Source organism: Balaenoptera borealis, assembly GCF_965194805.1.
Source record: "Balaenoptera borealis genome assembly, chromosome: 15".
Lineage (NCBI taxonomy): Eukaryota > Metazoa > Chordata > Mammalia > Artiodactyla > Balaenopteridae > Balaenoptera > Balaenoptera borealis.
Window position 1 is genome coordinate 2,191,620 of NC_138871.1, and position 20,426 is coordinate 2,212,045.

The 20,426-nt window shown below is 47.8% G+C and overlaps 1 protein-coding gene across 5 annotated transcripts in view; it reads right to left on the reverse strand.

Moving 5' to 3' along the window:
* Window positions 1-20,426, reverse strand: part of NCK2 (NCK adaptor protein 2) — a 139,407-nt gene that overhangs the window by 58,637 nt on the left and 60,344 nt on the right. For all 5 annotated transcript variants that reach the window (XM_082357469.1, XM_082357468.1, XM_082357465.1 and 2 more), the window contains one exon: window positions 15,015-15,197. The gene's annotated coding sequence lies outside the window, so the exon portion shown is untranslated. The remainder of the gene's footprint in view (window positions 1-15,014; window positions 15,198-20,426) is intronic.

The following is a 20,426-nucleotide window of genomic DNA, read 5'->3' on the forward strand; positions in this document are numbered from 1 at the left end:
CTGAAAGACACTTTATCTGATGTTAGCACAGACATTCCTGCCTTCGAAGTTTCCATTGTGATTAATGTTTCCATGGTCTACCTTTTTCCATCCTTTTATTGTCAACATATACACACACATATAAAACGTCTATACAGCATGCCAGGAGAGTAAAGGACACCAACTTGGCTGGTATTTCACGCTGACAGGGAGGGGTGCCGTGGGGAGCAGTCAGGAACGGCCCCTGCCCCGGGGCTGGCGCTGGTCAGAGGAGTTCAGGGCCCTTTACCCGGGAACCCATACTGGAACCTGGCTCTCATTTGGGAGTTAAGAATTGTCCGGCATGTTAGTTACATTTTTGCAGGACAAGCCCTGAGTGACCAGGTGTTCTGAACACCGGCCCCCTCAAGTTTTCCATCCCTGAGACAGTCAAAGTGACAGCCTCCCCAGCCCCCCGCAAATGTCATCCACACTGCAAGCAAAACACCTGTGGGAACAGAACTGGGTCTCCCGGGGTCAGCCTCCCAGGGACAGGGAACATCCGAGGCCCAGCCCTTGAGTCAGGAAGGACACAGCGTAATCATCTTCTGGTTATCAGAAGATCCGCTGGGATCCTACAGGGCCAGGAGCTCCGATCCTGACGGTCAGGACGCGTCGACGGGAGGGGCTCGGACCCTGAGGGCTGCAGGGTCCAGTTCTGGAAGGGAAGGCATCGCGAAGGTCTTCAGGGTTTGCAGGGTATGACACAAGTGACAGAGCAGGACTGACCACGTGCACTGCCTTCTATGAAAGTGGAACCAGTTCCCATCCCTTCTCTGCAGGTGACCCAGATACTGGCCCCACTGGGCAAGAAATCCCTAAAAGAAGAGAAATGATCATTTCCCTCTCACACAAATAATACAGACTCTGCCATGTGATTTCTCCACCAAGGACCTCCGCCCCCCCACCCCGGCTGGAATCTCCAAGCACAGAACACAAGGCGTGGAGGGCAGGTATCGGCTCCCGGGCCGGCTGTGATCTCAGCACCACGGTGCCCGGCGCTACTGCCTGCTTCTCTGTCATGTCTGTTCGATTTCTGTGCCTGAGAGCAGTCTCCCTCGAGGGTCAGCTCCCTGCAAGGATCAAAAACCACAACTGCCAACACACACTGTAATTAGGCCTGGAACGGAATTTTTTAAAGGCTCAGGAATTATCTGAAGTGTGAATATATGAAAATCCTCCAGTGGAGGACCTCAGAAGGTCCCTTTAGGGGAGACGGGTGGCAACATACAGACGCTCAGGCCCCTTCGGCCCGCTCCAGGTTGGTCTGGAGTGGGGTCCGAGCGTCCCAGGCGGCCCCGCGAGGACAGTGCACATTTCAAGGTGGCCCAGGGCCCAGCGGGGGTGAACGTGCACAAGGGGAGCCGGCAGGGCCAGGGGGCCGATCCCCCGCCTCCCTCTGACCTCACTAGGCCTCAGCCCCAAACGAGCCCCGCGGCGCCCCAGCTGGCAGGGGATGCAAAACCCAGGGTCCGGGTCAGCAGTTTCCAAACTGGTGATCAGAAGGACTTGGGAAGCTCCAGAGAGAAAGCACGAACGTCTAGGCTTCCCCAAATTCGAGTCCCTGGAGCTGGGGCCCGGGGTGCGTGTTTTCAGAGGTCCTCCACGACCCTCAGAAGGAACCAGGTATGGGGATGTCTCTGATGAAGCACTGACACCTCGGTTCTCTCCTCCGCCAGCTCCTCGGAATCCCGGTCCGGGGAGCTTTCAGCCCCGGAGACCCGGACCTGCCCGCCCAGCCCAGAGTGCAGCCGGCAGGCACGGGGCAGCTGAGGCCTGTGTGCCTCTTCTGGAAAGAGGAGGGAGGTGGGCCGCGGTGTGTCCCTCTCCACGCCGCCCCCAGCCCCTAACCCAGCGTCCGTCTCCCCCTGCGCCCGCCCCACGCGGCCAATGGGAGAACGAGGGCCGGCAGCCTCCGCCGCTGAAGCTCAGGGAGGCCCCGGAGCCCTTTCCTGGAGGTGGGACTCAGGTGGCGGACGGGCGCCACGAGGTTGCTGCGCCTGGGGAGGGACCTAAGCTGTCGCACACCCTGACCTTTGCCCAGAATCTGCGGGGTTGGCTGCAGTCCTGTCCCTAGATGCCCGGATCACAGACCCAGCGCTCACCCAGTGCCTCCGCGCGACTGTCCCGGAAACTAAGGCCCAGAGGGCAACACACACGATGGGACTCTCAGCCCCTCCACCGCGCACCTGACGCTTCCTCCAGGAACTTCTGTTCCGAGCACAAGTTGGGATCTACCCCCTGGGAAAACATGACCAACGTTCTGCAAAACTGTCTTCATTAGGAGCTTCCGGGTGATAAGATGTGGTCATTTGAAGGTGGCCTGTAAGCATGCAGCTCCTCCCACAAAACAGGCCCCCACAGACCCAGGCTACCGACAGGGAAGATGTCGATGGCTTTCCCAGCTCTTGCCGTCTGGGCACGGCATGTCCCTCTTAGCCTTTGTAAGTGCCACAGACTCTACCTCAAGAACTCAGGTTCAGAGCACAGGCTACAAACCCCCAATGCCTCCAACCAAAGCCAGTCTGACTGGGCAAGGGGGTCTCGCATCCCCTCCATTTCCCACTCATTCCCTGAGAGCTGGGGGACCCAAGCAGAAAGCAGCGTTCTGCGGAAACACCCCATCTGTGGATGAAGCATTCTGCTTCCCCAGTGGGCCAGGGGGCTGCCCTGGGCCGTCCTTGACCGCGGCTTGCCTCTGTGTGCCCAGGCAGGTCTGCACACAGAAAGGTGGGAGAGCCAGGGGCGGGCCAGGGAGCCTCCACCAATCCTACCAATTCACGTGTCAACGTGACTGTGGGACGAGGTCGACTCCGAGAGGCTCAGAAAGCAAATGTCATCTCACAGGGAGATGTGGGGTTGGCCCCGAGTCAGGGCCCAGCAGGTGGACACGGTTTCCCCACTCACCAAGCACTGAGGGGTACTGGCCTCCATCCAGAGAACCTGCTTCTGTTACTATCCTGTTCATTAACACAGCACCAAAAGTCGCTCTCCTTCAACGGTGATCTTTCACGGTCTTGAGTTATTCATCCTGTTTTATAACCATCTTAACATCTTGGAGCCAGACGGTTTCCAAAGAACGCACTTGTGGTGTTATAACAAAGGCCAACAGGAGAGTCGACACTGATCAGCAGAAATCTGAAGCTCAAGGTGCTCTGTGCGCTGAGACACGCCAGCGACAGGGGAAGGGGGGGGGGGGGTCCCTGGGGCCACCACCAACCCTCCACGGTGTTCCGGGACCAGCAGGCTGCACTGCACTTTGCCACCCAGCCCCTTCAGGTCAGCATGCCCTGCAGGTGGGTCCGTAGAGGGATTCTCATTCTGCCGTGGCAGTTTAGCGCTTTTCAGCTTTATCGAGGTACACTTAACTATGCAAGGAGTTGCACGTATTAAATGTGTACAACTGGGTGAGTTTGGACATATGCAAACACACCTGGTACCATCACCACAAACAAGGTAATAAACACATCCATCACCTCCAAAAGATGTACCCGTTCAAGGTCTAGTTTGCTTTCCAAAAGCCTACACCCCCCTACCCGGCAATACACACAAACACACAGCAGGAATGTGTTTTGCTTTTCTGGAGGAAGGAGGCCAAGGAAAACACTTCACCTCTCCTACTTTGGGAACCTCAAGCGCAGCAGTGCTTTATTTAAAGCTCCGTGTGGCCGGTGTGGCTTGTTTTTAAGAATCGCTCTCTCACATCTGCATCGTCTACACGCCTGGTCCAGGGACTCTGAGAGCAAACAGCGCGTGTGCGGTCAGCACCCTGCAGCCCCGGTGCAGCCGTGAGTCACGGGTCACCATCTGCCGGGCCGTCTTGGCAAGTAAAGCAATCTCTCCTGGCTCTTTTCCAATTTTTATAAAATGGGGGTTGGGGGGACATAGCCACATCACCTGATCTCAGAAAGAATCTATATGAAAATGCCTTTGTAAACTGTAAGGTACAATTCAGAGAATAGTGGAGAAATGACTGCAAAGTTAATGAATTCAGTTCTACAATCTGTCCTAAGCAAAAGAACTGGGGTGCGGGGAAGGATTCGCTTTTTGTGTTTTTAATTTGTGTCCAGCCTTCGAGGAAGCCACACCGTTGGGGCATGTCGGCTGTGACAGAAAAGAGAAATGCTTGGCTAAACTTTGACCGTCACCTCAACCATCAGAAAAGGATGATTTCACTGCCACGTAAAGAAACGGTAAATCTCGACTTTATGCAGCTTCGCTCTGGACACAGGTGCCGTGGGAAGAGCAGGGGACCCCAGGGATGACCCCACACACAGGAAGTGTAGGAGGTCCTTCAGCCTCCACAGATGACTTCCCTCTCAGAGGTCAGTTGGGAGTCACAAATACACGGCAACATCTGGGAAGATCACAGGTGCAGGTCCCAGGCCTGCCGAGCTGGCCTCAGCTGGGCCTTGAGCTGCTGAGCTGGCCCTGCGGTCTTCAGGAGGTACCGAGGCCTTTGGAAGATTCAGGTCCTGTCTCCTACCCCCCAACCCCTCCCAAAGCCTTCCTCCCTCCTCCCATCTTTAGGTTTCCAAAAGGGGCTCGCTTCCAAACCCTCCTCGGTTGCTCGAGATTTTGCTACGGAAAATAAATAAATAAAATTCACGGTCAAGTAAGAATGAAAGGCTTTGGGTCAGGAAGATGTGGGTTCACAGCCCACTCTGCCCTACGAGCACAGGGTTTTGGCCAGGTTGTTTCATCTCTCAGAGCATCAAGGGGTCCCAGGTTCAAGGTAAGCACGCAGATAACAGGTCGCTGCCGTGTCATTGCCACGGAAGGTCAGAGCCGGGGGGCAGACGGAACGCGGGCTTGGAAGCAGCAGCTCGGGGCCAGAACGGAACACGCTGCTTGTGGGTTCCACTCTGTGACCCTGGGCAACCCTCTTCGCTCCCCTGAGGCTCAGTGTCTCTGCCTATGAAATGGGGGTAAAAAGATCTGCATTCCAGCCCCAGATAATATCCTGCAGGAGACATGGGGGGGCCAAGTACCTGGCAAGTGCCCGGTACATTACAGGTGCTCCCACTGACTCACCAGCAGCTTAACTGTGGTAGAATCAACACAGCAATATTTTTTTTCAGCAACGCTCAATACCTATTGGTCAACTATTTAATCAATTATTACAGATCTAACCACTATATCGACTGCAACATCAAAGTCTACGGCCATCCCTAGACATTCAGTAGCCCCTAGAAAGACTCAACTAGTCCAGCTGCAGAGGCCCTACCCCAGGTGCCTCAGGGGTCCCAGTGAATCGGGAGTCGTGGTAAGGGGATAGGATGGTCCCTTCTATTTTGGCAGAAACTCAACAAGGTACTTTCAGGTATCTAGCCTCCCAGCAACAGCTGTGACCCTAAAAACTTAATGACAGAGAAATGGGTCTTGCATGTGAAAAGTCTTTCTAAAGAATCTCTGTGGGTGCAAAGTGAGTGACCGGCAATGTCCAAAATACCAAAAAGCTGGGATATGGTAAAAGACAGGAGTAAATTTAAGTCAACTTTACTTAGTATATGAACCTTGGGAAACTGTTGTTATAAAAATTGAGGCTGATATGAAGGCAAGTAATAAAAATTTCCTTTACTAAAAGAAATATGACGGGATAGCATTCTTACAAACATGAAAGTGACAGACATGCTTAACTTATTTTCTCCTGCTGGATGCACAATTCAACAAACCACTGCTGCTTCTACAGTAGAATGGAAAATGATGCGTACAGACTTAAAATTGTTATCAGCTTAAAACATACTATTATAAGATGTTTTATGTAAGCCTCATGGTAACCACAAAGTAGAAACCTATAACAGAGACACAAAAGAGAAAGAGAAAGATATTTAAGCATACCACTCCAAAAAAATCAGCAAATCACAAAGAAAAGAGACAAAGCGGTGAAAAAGAAACAAAAGAATATAAAAACAGTAAGAAAACAATTTTAAAAAGGGAAGTACATACCTATCAATAATTACTTTAAATGTAAATAGACAAAATTCTTCAATCAAAATACACAGAGTGGGGCTTCCCTGGTGGCGCAGTGGTTGAGAATCTGCCTGCCAATGCAGGGGACACGGGTTCGAGCCCTGGTCTGGGAAGATCCCACATGCCGCGGAGCAACTAGGCCCGTGAGCCACAACTACTGAGCCTGCGCGTCTGGAGCCTGTGCTCTGCAACAAGAGAGGCCGCGATAGTGAGAGGCCCACGCACCGCGATGAAGAGTGGCCCCCGCTTGCCGCAACTAGAGAAAGCCCTCACACAGAAACGAAGACCCAACACAGCCAAAAATAAATTAATTAATTTAAAAAAATACACAGAGTGGCTGAATGAATAAAAAACAAGACCCATCTATATGCTGCCTACAAGAGACTCACTTCACCTTTAAGGACACACACAGACTGAAAGTGAGGGTATGGAAAGATAGCCCATGCAAATGGAAACCAAAAGAAACCCAGGGTAGCTTATTCTTATATCAGACAAAATAGACTTTAAGCCAAAGAGTGTACTAAGAGACAAAGGAGGGAATCATATAATGATAAAGGAGTTGACCCAACAAGAGGAAATAATAGTTATAAATATTTATGCACCCAAAATAAGAGCACCTAAATATATAAAGCAAATATCAACAGACCTAAAGGGAGAAATAGACAGCAATACAATAATAGTAGGGCACTTCAATATACCACTTTCAACAATGGATAGATCATCCAGACAGAAAATCAATGAGGAAATTTGTACTTAAACTACACACTAGACCAGATGGACTTAACAGACAATGACAAAACAGTCCATCCAACAGCAGCGGAATACATATTTTTTCTAAGGCACACATGGAACATTCTCCAGGATATCACATGTTAGGCCACAAACAAGTATTAATAAATTTAAGAAGACTGAAATCACATCAAGCATCTTTTCCCATCACAATGGTGTAAAACTAGAAATCAGTTACAAGAAGAAAACTGGAAAATTCACAAATATGTGGAAATTAAATAGCATGTTACTGAACAACCAATGGGTCAAAGAAGAAATCAAAAAACATCTTGAGACATTAAGAGGTACAAACAACTACGTTTAAGCAACAAGGATATATTGCACAGCACAGGAAAACATAGCCATTATTTTGTAATAAATTTAAATGGAGTATAATGTATAAAAATATTGACTCACTATGTTGTATACCTGAAACTAATATAATATTGTAAATCAACTATACTTCAATTAAAAAAAAAAACCTTGAGACAAGTGAAAATGGAAATACAATAGACCAAACCTCATGGGATGCATTAAAAGCAGTTCTAAGAGAGAGAAGTTCAGAGTGATAAAAACCCACATTAAGAAAAAACAAAGATCCCAAATAAACAACCAACTTTACACCTCAAGGAACTAGAAAAAGAACAAATGAAGCCCAAAGTTAGTAGAAGGAAGTATAGAAATAAATGAAATAGACTCTAAAAAGATCATAGAAAAGATTGATAAAACTATGAGCTGTTTTTTTTCAAAAGATAAAGAAAATAGACAAACCTTTAGCTAGACTCACCTAGGAAAAAAGAGAGGACTCAAACAAACAAAATCAGGAAAAAAAAAAAAAAGAGGAGACATTACGTCTGATACCACAGACATAAAAAGGATCATGAGAGATTACTATGAACGATTATACGCCAACAAATTGGACATACCAGAAGCGGATAAATTCCTAGAAACATCAAACCTATCAAGACTGAATAATGAAGAAATAAAAAATCTGAACATACCAGTTATTAGCAGGTTGACTCAATAATCAAAAACCTCCCAACAAACAAAAGTTCAGGACCATATGGCTTCACTGGTGAATTCTATCAAACAATTGAAGAATTAATACCAATCCTTCTCAAACTATTCCCAAAAAATGAGGAGAGAACACTTCCAAACTCATTTTAAGAGGTCAGCATCAGCTTCCCTGGTGGCACAGTGGTTAAGAATCTGCCTGCCAATGCAGGGGACATGGGTTTGAGCCCTGGTCCGGGAATATCCCACATGCCACAGAGCAACCATGCCCGTGTGCCACAACTACTGAGCCTGTGCTCTAGAGCCTGCAAGCCACAACTACTGAGCCCGTGTGCCACAACTACTGAAGCTGCATGCTTAGAGCCCGTGCTCCACCACAAAGAGAAGCCACCTAAATGAGAAGCCCATGCACTGCAATGAAGAGTAGCCCTCACTCGCCAGAACTAGAGAAAGCCCACGCACAGCAACAAAGATCCAACGCAGCCAAAAATAAATAAATAATTAAAAAAAAAAGAGGTCAGCATCACCCTGATACCAAAACCAAGAACACTAAAAGAAAAGAAAACTACAGCCCAATACCCCTGATGAACATAGATGCAAAAAATTCTGAACAAAATACTAGGAATCTGAATTCAACAGCACATTAAAAGATCATATACCATGATCAAGAGGGATTTACCCCAGGGACGCAAGGATAGTTCAATACCTGCAGATCAATCTACATGATACAGCACATTAACACAACGAAGGACAAAAAACATATGATTATCTCAATAGGTGCATAAAAAGCATTTGACAAATACTCATTTATGATAAAAACTCAACAAAGTGGGTATAGAGGGAACATACCTCACCATAATAAAGGTCATATATGACAAGCCCACAGTGAACAACATATTCAACAGTGAAAAGCTGAAAGCATTTCTTCTAAGAGCAGGAACAAGACAAGGATCCCCACTCTTGTCACTTATTGAACACAGTATTGGAAGTTCTAGCCACAGCAATCAGACAAGAAAAAGAAGTAACAGGGACCCAAATCAAAAAGGAAGAAGTAAAACAGTCTATATTTGCAGATGACATGATATTATGCATCATAATATCAAAAACCCTAAAGAAAACTCTAAAGACTCCACCAAAAAACTGTGAGAACAAATGAATTAAGTAAAGTTGAAAGATACAAAAATCAGTTGTGTCTATACACTAACAATGAACTATCAGAAAGAGAAACTAAGAAAACAATCCCATTTACAACTGTATCAAAAAGAATAAAATACCTAGAAATAAATTTAACCAAGAGGGTGAAAGACTTGTATACTGAAAACGATAAGACACTGATAAAAAGAAGCTGAAGAAAACACAAATAAATGGAAAGATTTTCCATGCTCGTGGATTGTAAGAATTAACATTGTTAAAATGTCCATTCTATCCAAAGAAATCTACAGACTCAATGCAATCCCTGTCAAAATTCCAAAGGCATTTGTCTCAGAAATAGAAAAAACTATCTCAAAATTTGTATGGAACCACAAAAGACCCTGAATAGTCAAAGTAATCTTGAGAAAGAAGAACAAAGCTGGAGACATCATGCTCCCTGATTTCAAACTGCCATTGACCCTTGAACAATGCAGGGGTTAAGGGCAATCAAAAATCCACTTAGAGCTTATAGTTGGCCCTCTGGATCCACAGTTCTGCTGCATTTGCAGTTCCACATCCATGGATTCAACCAACCATGGAAAGTGCAGCACTGTCGTATTTACTATTGAAAAAAATTGGAGTAAAAGTGGACCCCCACCGTTCAAACCCAAGTTGTTCAAGGGTCAACTGTATAGTCAAAACTATAGTAATCAAAACAGTATGGTATTGACATAAAAACAGACCTTGAGATCAATAGAATAGAATAAAGAACACAGAAATAAGGTCACTTAATTGGCCTAATGTGGGCACTTAGTTTACAACATAGGTGCCAAGAACATACAATGGGGAAGGTCAGTCTGTTCAATAAATGGTGTTGGAAAAACTGGACAGCCACATGCAAAAGAAGGAAACTGGACCACTATCTTACACCATACACAAAAATCAACTCAAAATGGATTAAAGACTTGAACATAAGACCTGAAAGCATAAAACTCCTAAAAAGAAAACATAGGGGGTAAGCTCCTTGACAACTCTCTCGTGATGATGTTTTGGATTTGACACCAAAAGCAAAGGCAAAAATAAGTAACAAGCGTCTGCACAGCAAAGGAAACCATCAACAGAGTGAAAAGGCAACCAACGAATTGGGAGAAAATATTTGTAAATCATATACTTGATAAGAGGTTAATATCCAAAATATATAAAGAACTCATACAACTCAACAGCAAAAAGACAATCAGATTAAAAAATACGTAGAGGAGGGCTTCCCTGGTGGCGCAGTGGTTGAGAATCTGCCTGCCAATGCAGGGGACACGGGTTCGAGCCCTGGTCTGGGAAGATCCCACATGCCATGGAGCAACTGGGCCCGTGAGCCACAATTACTGAGCCTGCGCGTCTGGAGCCTGTGCTCCGCAACAAGAGAGGCCGCGATGGTGAGAGGCCCGCGCACCGCGATGAAGAGTAGTCCCCACTTGCCGCAACTAGAGAAAGCCCTTGCACAGAAACGAAGACTCAACACAGTCATAAATAAATAAATAAATAAATAAAAGAACGTGAATTTCAAAAAAAAAAAAAAAAAAAATACGTAGAGGACATTTTTGCAGAGATGTGCAGATGGCCAACAGGCACATGAAAAGGTGCTCAACATCACTGATCATCAGGGAAATGCAAATCAAAACCACAATCATATATCACCTCACACCTGTCAGAGTGGCCATCATCAAAGGGACAGGAGATAACAAGGTCTGATGAGGGTGTGGAGAAAAGAGAACACTCTCGCACTGTTGGTGGGAATGCAAATTGGTGCAGCCACTATGGAGAACAGTACGGAGGTTCCTCAAAAAAATTAAAAACAGAACTCTCATGTGATCCAATAATCCTACTTCTGGGTATCTATAAAAAGGAAATGAAAACAGGATCTGGAAGCGGTATCTGTACCCCCATGTTCACTACAGCATTAGCCATGAAAGCCAAGATATGGAAACAACCTAAGTGTCCATCAATGGATGAATGGATAAAGAAGATGCGATACGTCTGGAGCCTGTGCTCCGCAACAAGAGAGGCCGCGACGGTGAGAGGCCCGCGCACCGCGATGAAGAGTGGCCCCCGCTCGCCGCAACTAGAGAAAGCCCTCGCACAGAAACGAAGACCCAACACAGCCAAAAATAAATAAATAAATAAATAAAAGAACGTGAATTTCTTCAAAAAAAAAAAAAAGAAGATGCGATACATAGGTACGTATATGCATGTAAGCACACATACATAGCGCAGGAATACTGTTCAACCAGAAAAAGGAAGGAAATTCTGCCATTGTGACAACATGGACAGACCTTGAGGGCATTAGGCTAAGTGAAATAAACCAGACAGAGAGAGACAGACAATGCACAGTAGCATTTACATCTGGAATTTTTTTAGAAGTCTAAGTCCCAGAAACAGGGAGTAAAAAAGTGGCTGCTACGGGCTGGGGGGGTGGAGGAAACAGGGAGAGGCTGGTAAAAAGATTTCAGCTCTAAGACGAATAAGATCTGAGGATCTAATGTAAAACGTGGTGACTACAGTTGATAACACTACTAAATAATTCAGATTTGCTAAGAGAGGAGAACCGAACTGTTCTCATTTTTAGAAAAGGATAAATATGTGAAGCGATGGGTGTGCTAATTAACTAGATGGGGGGACCCTTTCACAATGCATACGTGTATCAAATCAGCACAATGTACGCTTTAAATATCTTACAATTTTATTTGTCAATTATCCCTCAATAAAGCTCAAAAAAAGAGAAAATGATGCCTACGCTCACATTTACGTTTTGGGTATTCACATCAGCATCCGACACAGTCTGAAATCCAGGTCTCGATTACTTTCCTCTACCCGTAAGTCTTGTCCCCTACGCACCGTCTTCCCCCCATAACGCCCACGTCCTTCCACTCACCAGGCTTCTCTTCCGAAAAAGCCTCCAAGTAGATTTTCAAAAGATAAACAATCTTCTGTACAGCATATGATGCTGTTCACATCCTCCATCCCCAGGAAACACCAGCCAGCTTCCCACAACAGTGAATCACACTCAGTGTTCAGTTATCCAGGGAAGAATTGGGCGCAGACTATACATTGTCAAGTTCATTCCAGTGGAAAAGGAAGGGGTGTGTGGCCACGCTCCTCCCATGAGCTCCACTCCCCCTGCAGCAGGCAAAGTCAAGCCAGGGAGTTCTGAAGTCCGTAACTTCAATATGTGTGTGTGTGTGTGTGTGTGTGTGTGTGTGTGTGTGTGTGTGTGTGTGTGTGTGTGTGTGTGTGTGTGGTGGGACATTGGGGAGGGCAGGGAGGACTGAGCTGGGAGACAATACAGGGCAGGGAAATGCAGCCCCTGGACACAGGGGGCTCAGGGACCCCCTCAGCTCACCCTGAGATGCAGCTCAGACATCCCTCCCCAAGACCGCTCCCCTCGGCCCAGCCCCAGGGGTAGGTGGGCTGAGACGGCACCAACTTGGGGTGCCCGGCAGCGGGGAAACGCTTCCGAGGCTGACCCCTCACGTAGCACTCTACCAGGTCGGCACTGCTCTCCTTTCTTTCCAGGACAGGGCAAGTGACAGGCTGACCAAGCCGTCACTTTTCCTGCGGGCACATCCAAGACCCCTGACCCAGCAGCACATGCGTGTTCCCACCCGTTACTGCTTAAACGACGTGGAGACCGCTTACCCGCTAAGCCACCCAGCCTGCCCTGTGCCACGGGATCCATGACGCCTCAGTTCCACTCCCCCCTTCTTTAAAACTCACTCAGTTTACCCTGCCTCGGGCACCTGAAACTTGCTCTAAGAGCCTGACTGCAGCTGTCACCAGAGCCCCAGAGCTGTCAGGGTCGCACCCCATCCCACAAGGCCACGAGAAAGAGAGTCCGGAACTGTATTTCATCTATTTTTGTAGCTGCTAAAACAGTCACTGCAGGAAAAACAGCCCAGAATCCAGCTGTGCTCACAGTCAATATTTATTACACGAATGGACAGCCCTAGTGGTTTTCCCACTGGACAGTTTTCAAAACCACGAAAGTAATTTTTAATAAGTAAATCAGGGCTTTGGTGTGGCTCTCATAAACTTATAGGAGTAATTATTTAAAATTACGTGCATATAAATATTTTTGTAAGTATATCCACGTGATAATCTATGTATGACTGTCCATCTAGTGGTACCCAGGCATCGACTCTTGTTTGTGTGATGGTAACAGACTTCTCCTGGGCACCTGTGCAGAATATACTGCCCCAATTAAGTGTGTGACTTCCCCGACTCACCACTTTCTGGAAGAGGACCCTGACAGTCACTGAGAGTCTATTAATGTCACCCATGACCAAGACCTTCTAAAGAAGTCGTGTAAGACTCCGTGACTGATGAATCACTAAAGAATTCTGATGACCAGATTCCAGGATCTGCGCTAATTCCTAGCTTATATTCCCATGAAATCTGACAAACTGATTAATACATGACTGCATTTATAAATGACCAAGTTTTAAAAGGTTCCACTTCAATGGCTATTGAAAACGTTGAATGGTCATAGCCAAGACTTTTTTATGTAATAGAAACCTCCCAGGATTAGACATGAAACACCCAAAGGCGTTCTACCCGTATAAGGTCTGGAAGAGAAACCTTGGAGGGTCCGACCAGCGCCTGGGGGGACGTAAAGCCACTGAAAACCAGCAATGTCCTGGGGGAAGGGGGACCTCAGGGTCACTTACGGGGACACAGTAAGGGGGAGGGCTTGGATCAGCTGCTGAGATGAGCTCTAGGCTCTCAATTCCAAACCAGGACCCAGACCTGGAAATCATAATGGACGCCTCCCCTCTTTAAACAGGTGGGAGACTGTCGTTTGCTCCAAGGAAATCATAAAGGAGAATTCATCATCTTACCCTATGAAACACTACATATTGATTCCATGCCCTGTGCTCACCACACATCAAAGGGGAACGTAATTGAAATCAAGCTGGATCCAAAAAAAAAAAAAAAGTGGTTGAGGAGAAAAACCTGACTTACAAAAATTTTAGTAGTAGTTTTAGACCAAATGAAGGAAAATTCTAACTTATATTAAACTAATAAATCTACAGCAATCAAACCAAGAGATTTTATGGTCCAAAGTTATACGTTCAAGAATAGTTTAGAGCCAAACTTATGGTTACCAAAGGGGAAAGGTGGGTATATGTATGTGTGAGTGTGTGTGTGTATATATTCAGTCATATATATATGACTGAATCACTTTGCTGTACACCTCAAACTAACACAACATTGTAAATCAATTACACTCCAATGTAAAATAAAAATTTTAAAAAAGAAAAAGGATAGTTCAAAGCAATTTGTGAATAATAGAAGCAAAATAAGGTTTTGAAGGAAAGCTCATAAATTGGGTGTTACCCCTACACTTCGGGGCAACACTCTGGAGGTGAAATTGGACCTTCTCATAAAGCACTTCTACTGCCCAGACAGAGCTGGGACCCCAGATGAACTGAACCATTAGACAGCATCTCTTATAATCTAAATCAAATGTCCCAAACCCTTTGTTAGGGCTGAGAAATGTCTGTTACAACACGTGCTTTTGTCCAGCGTCTGCTATGATCTCAATCCACATGCTGTATCACAGGCACGATCTTATTTTAACGCACGAGCGGATTTCTCATACAAACCCTTCCTCAGAATCCTTATCTATTTGCATGTTTTGATGCAGACTTATCTTCCCAGCATCCAAATTGGAAAGAAGCCTTCACTAGACGGAGCTCACCCTGAAGACAGCTCCTATATATCCTGGACCTCCCCCCGACCCGCCACTGGCCCAGGCGGCACACAGGAGGCCCAGCTCCTCCAGACCCAAGACTACCTGTCTGGTCCAGAAGCAGAGGCGCTGGGGTGGCTCACAGGTTGGATGTGCCCACTGTCCTGCTTCCTAGCTACCTGATGCCACCACATGCCAAAGAAGGAATGGTGAGTCTGATTTTTGAACCAGATCCGTTGCAAACTTACATTTTACAAGGCTCAACAAATCAGAGCTACCTTTATTGCCATTCTACTAATGCAGAGCGAGCATCTGAGGCAAAAGCAGCAAGTCCTCCCGTCTGTTTTAGGCAGGAAGCCGCACTCACCTTCGGCACTCAGTTAGGAGAGAGGACGCACGACACGGAGCTCCTCAACGAGTGAATTCTTCAACTACCAGCGCCCCCGAAGTCAGCAAGCTGCAGGAATTCTCCAAATTCTCAAATCCAACTCAAACCTCAGCGGAGAATGGTGATCCGGGAAATCACTCGTAGAAAAGGAACATAGGAAATCTGAAAAGAAACAGAAAGAACTGTCTATTAGGACCGCTTGCTTGTTTGATTTTAAGTCACTGCTTGAGAAATAACTGATTACTTATTTGCCTGAAACCATTATTTTTAATAGACCCCAGAAAACAGGTGCTTTATATTTACTGACCTCAACCCAATCAGAAACGCCCTCACCCTGCTCCACCTTCCAGGCCCCGGGCCGGCTCGGAGGCAGAGGCTGGGAGGGTTGGGGACCCCTGGCCATAGCCGAGGGACCTAAGCTCCCAGGTGTCTTCCAGCCCCCTCGCCCCAATGCCCCTGCCCATGGCCTCAGAGACTGCCGAAAAGAAAAGAGCGGTTGCCAAGTAGAAATTCAAAAAGCCTGTCTGGGAGCCTAATTAGGGAGAAGAATTACAGAGCGTGGCTATCATTTAGAGACTCCATCTCCTGCACTGGCCGTTCACTGAGAGAGATGCACCCCTTCCCCCCAACCCACAGCTTTGTGCTTATTGGGGTGAACGTACACACACTACTCTGTATAAAATAGATACCTAACAAGGACCTACTGTATAGCACAGGGAACTCTGTTCAATACTCTGTTATGACCTCTATGGGAAAAGAATCTGAAAAAGAATAGATATATTGTATGTGTATAACTGATTCACTTTGCTGTACACCTGAAACTAACACAACATTGTAAATCAACTCTACTCCAATAAAAATTTTAAAAATCCCTGCAGGAATCTGAGGACAGCATCCCGAAACTACAAGGAAGTCAAGCCGAGGAGCTGACAGAGGGGACCCGCAGTCCCCTCCCTCCTGGCCGTGGAGCTTGCTGTCACCTCATGACCACCACAACTGGGTAACTATTTTCAGTCCCAACCTATCATTTCAGGGGACCCTGAGGCTCTGTGGACCTCCGAAGGGGTTCACTGTCATCTTTAATTACGCTTCAGACCCAGAAGGGATCCGTCCTGACAGTTCACTCAGACAAGATCTATTAATTCATCCCCAGCATGATGATGACCCAAAACGTTAAATACCCCACAGAAAAGTCGAATTCTATTTTAGTCAAATAGAAAAGGATAATTCAAGTAGGGCTCTCATAAAAATGTTATAAGGCAAGTTCATAAATTTTGATTAAAAAATGAATTCCTCTTTATGCATTCTCTGGCATTATTTTAAGGGCTTGCATGATTCTTTTCAAACGTACGATTTAACACAGGACAAGGCACTGGGCAAACACAGCGGGGATACGAGATCGGGACAAGATGTTAGACATACAACAGGATGACGGCGCCCTTCTCCCTGCCAAGCGTTTACAGTAACGCGACAGGTTCTGCAGAAATAGACGTTCTGGTATCTGGACTTGGGGGTCCTGACCAAGGATTCTGGTTTCCCACTGTGGGCCTTACACGTGCCGTTTACTGGAGAAAGTCACCAGCTAAACACAGCTGCGCCTGCAAGCACCAGCGCTGTATTAGTATTTTCATGGGTCCTTCTGGACTTAAGTTGTAGTTTTAAATTTTTCATTGAAAAGTGAACATGCCTGAGTCAGATCTCCCCAAGCCAATGCCCGTGGGCCTCTGAGGGCTGTCTGGGTTGCTCTCCGCGTGCACAATGCTCTCACGGGGGGTGTTATTTAACCCTCCCAATAACCACCCGGCTTAGATATTAACACCCACTTTAATTACACGGGGCTTAACGATCTCAGAGAGCTGAAAGGCTCTCCTTAGTAGGCTTTAGAGTGAGGAATGCAGGCCTCCAAAGCTCTAAACCCACCGCACCAGTAGCAAACTTAGTGCCGGAGAATTTACCCGCCCAGTGCAAAAGCACGATGGCCTGGCTCTGGAAGCCCGGTCCTCTGACACTCGGTGTGGCGGAAAAGCCAGACCAAGGTGCAGGATCTGAGCGAACGGAGAAGCCCCAACCAGAGGCTCTGCTTCAAGTTCACGTAAAGATGCCCTGGCCACCTGGGGACTGACTGTGGGAGATGAAGGGGCAGCGTTTTCCTAGAGAAAAGCGTTTCACTGACGAAGCGTCAATGAACGAAGCACACACCTTGGACAGAAATGAACACAGAGGCCAAAACCGCTCTCTTGCTGGGTCTACATGCAGTGTTCCCACTACCGTGCTTAACGTGGGTTACGGGCTTATTCAAAACCTCTGTTAAGGATGAGCATTTCAGATCAGGTCTTCATTACAACCTGTGATCAAATCCATCAGGAAAGCGTACACTTTTGTGCAGAAAACCACCTCCGACTGCGAACGCTGCCAGGTTCAAGGTCACTGGGACCGCGGAGGCCCTCACCCAAGAGGTCACTCAAGGACGTCGCACAGCCCGCTCAGGCGGGAGGGGACACATGGAACGGTGCACGCTCGTCTTCAAAGATATTTCTCCACGAGCATCACCTGCATCTCCCCACAGAAATAAGAGAGGAGGAGGAAGGAGTGGAAAGGAATTAACACGAATACCAAACGCACCTCGTTCTCCACATTGATCTGGACCCCAATCACTTTACCAATGCAAAATCCACGCGATTATCTGAATTCCCTGCAACAATGAGGTTTTCTTTTTCTCAACTATGTTTTGGAAAGCCCAGGCCCGACCTGGGGCTCTCCACAGCCTCAGGGGGCGTTCGGCTGAGCGCCCACACCGGCGAGGGTGCCCGGGGTGGCTGTCCCCCCAGGAGCACCGTCTGCCCCCGCGGGCCTGGCTTCTGGACGCCCGAGCCAGCCGTCCCAGCCCAGCCTGAACTCCCAGTGCCACAGGGTGCCTGCCCCAGCTGGTGTTCTGGAGAGTCTGGGCGGTCTCCTCCGAACCTCCGTGCGTGTGGCCGTCCAGTGTTGGCGTCCATCACTAACGGGCTTCCCTGCACTGGAGTCTTCAGGGTTAATGAGAGGCCCGTGCCCTTCTGCTGAGGCCCAAGGTCACTGGACACGCTGCCCTGCCCACTTCCCAACTGGCCAAACTGCCCAGGGGACTAGAACCCCCAAAAGGCTCCCTGCAGAGACCAGCCTCCCTCCTCCTGACTCGCAGAAACAGAGGAGCAGGCTGGGGAGAAGCGCCTGGACACGTCCCAGAGGACACAGCCCTGGCGGCTCCACCTTCACCAAAGCGTCGTCCACCTTCATGGCAACCCTGGGAGACACACCTGACCATCAGCTCAGGAACGAAAGCACCAGACCCTCAGGCCACAGCCAGGATTCGAGCCCAGGCCTGTCTGACTGCAAAGCCCTCTTTCTCCCCACGAAGATCACCACTAAAGGGCCAGAACCTGGAGACTCGGGCAAAGGTCATCCGTCGCCACCACCTGTCTGGAGTGTCTGCCACGCTGGGGGGCCCTGCTTCAGCCACCCAAATCAGGGAGGGACAGCATCACATGGCTTCCAAGACTCAAGCCCACGACCACACACACCACCTTCATTTGAGAAAGGGGGAGGGGAGGTGGGGAAGGGATGGGACTGGGAGTTTGGGGTTACTAGATGTAAACTATTCTCCATAGGATGGATAAACAACAAGGTCCTACTGTACAGCACGGGGAACGATATTCAATGTCCTGGGGTAAACCAGAATGGAAAAGAATATAAAAAAAGAACGTATGTATATGTATAACTGTGTCACTTTGCTGTACAGCAGAAATTAACACAACATTGTAAATCAACTATACCTCAACAAAAATTTTTTTTAATAAATTATATAAATAAATAAAAACAAAGGTACTGATTCTCTTAGATGTCAATGCAGAAAAAAAAATGACTGAGTAACATTATCTGACTGTTGAACACTGCACACAAGCTGAAGATTCCCAGGTTACAGCAGGTGACCATCATGACTGAACCTCATACTTTATGCAAAACACACCCAGGGAACCACCCAGACCCCTGATCTGCAGACACAGCTAAAGGCAAATGTCTTTTTTCTTTTATTAAAAAGAAAAAACAAGCCATGATTATTATAGGCCCTTTCTTCGGCCTCTTCCCCATCCCAATGGGACACCACTCTCCAGACCAGACCCCTCGGTGGCCCAGGTGGTCGCCCAGCTCAGAATGAACACCAGGATCGCCCCCTGAGCAGGCCCACCTGGGCCAGCATGGCCTCGCTGACCTCCCGCAGAACTGGCTGTATTTCACATCTACTCAACGACTTGGTGGAAAACTTGATTCGAGTGGGAGAATGCTGGTTTCAGACACGCAACAGAGCTACACAAAAGTCTCCGTGAATGACCTGGCTGAAGATGAACCCTGGTTCCTGCCTCGTGTGGACGGACACCAGGCCGCTTAGAAAACGCTTCTGGATCTGACACCTGGGCTTCCAGGGAGAGGACACACCCACCTCTCATCACCCCTCGCGCAGCGGCCCCGCCAGGCCTCAGTGCTGACGGCCAGATGCGGGGTTCCACATGTCAGGAGGTCCCGCCGAAATTAGGACTCTTACTCAAGATAAAGCTGTCCTGAAAAGGAAGCCATCAAATTCTTCCGCAATGGGCTGGAATCGATTTTAAACGATAACACTGGTTATCAGTTGATTGTAGCTGTGGATCAGACGTTGATTAATGAAAACGGGGCAGGGGCTTCCCTGGTGGCGTAGTGGTTGAGAATCTGCCTGCCAATGCAGGGGACACGGGTTCGAGCCCTGGTCTGGGAAGATCCCACATGCCGCGGAGCAACTAAGCCCGTGAGCCACAACTACTGAGCCTGCGCGTCTGGAGCCTGTGCTCCGCAACAAAAGAGGCCGCGATGGTGAGAGGCCCGTGCACCGCGATGAAGAGTGGCCCCCGCTCTCCGCAACTAGAGAAAGCCCTCGCGCAGAAGCGAAGACCCAACACAGCCAAAAACAAATTAAGTAATTAATTAATTAAGTTCCTCCTTAAAAAAAAAAAAAGAAAGAAAGAAAACGGGGCAGAAAAAGCACGAGTTTCTAACTCTGTGGACAGCCTGAGAGAGACAAGCCTTCCAGGACGGAGAACAAAACTGCCCACAGTGGGTCAGCCACGCGCACCGGGACCAGAGTGGCACAAGGCCGTGGGTCCCAGGCCCGGCTCAGCCCCCACACATCCCGGTGGTCCTGCGCCTCTGTGTCCTCTTCCGTGACGAGGGTCCCCAGCTCCAACCTGTAGCTGTGAGATCAGCACATGGGAGTGGACATGAGAATTATCCAAAATCAATGGTGTGGTACCAAAAATGTATTAAAGCTTATCTGAAATACCATGACAAGGAAGTCATAACGCAAATCTTAATATGGACTTAAAT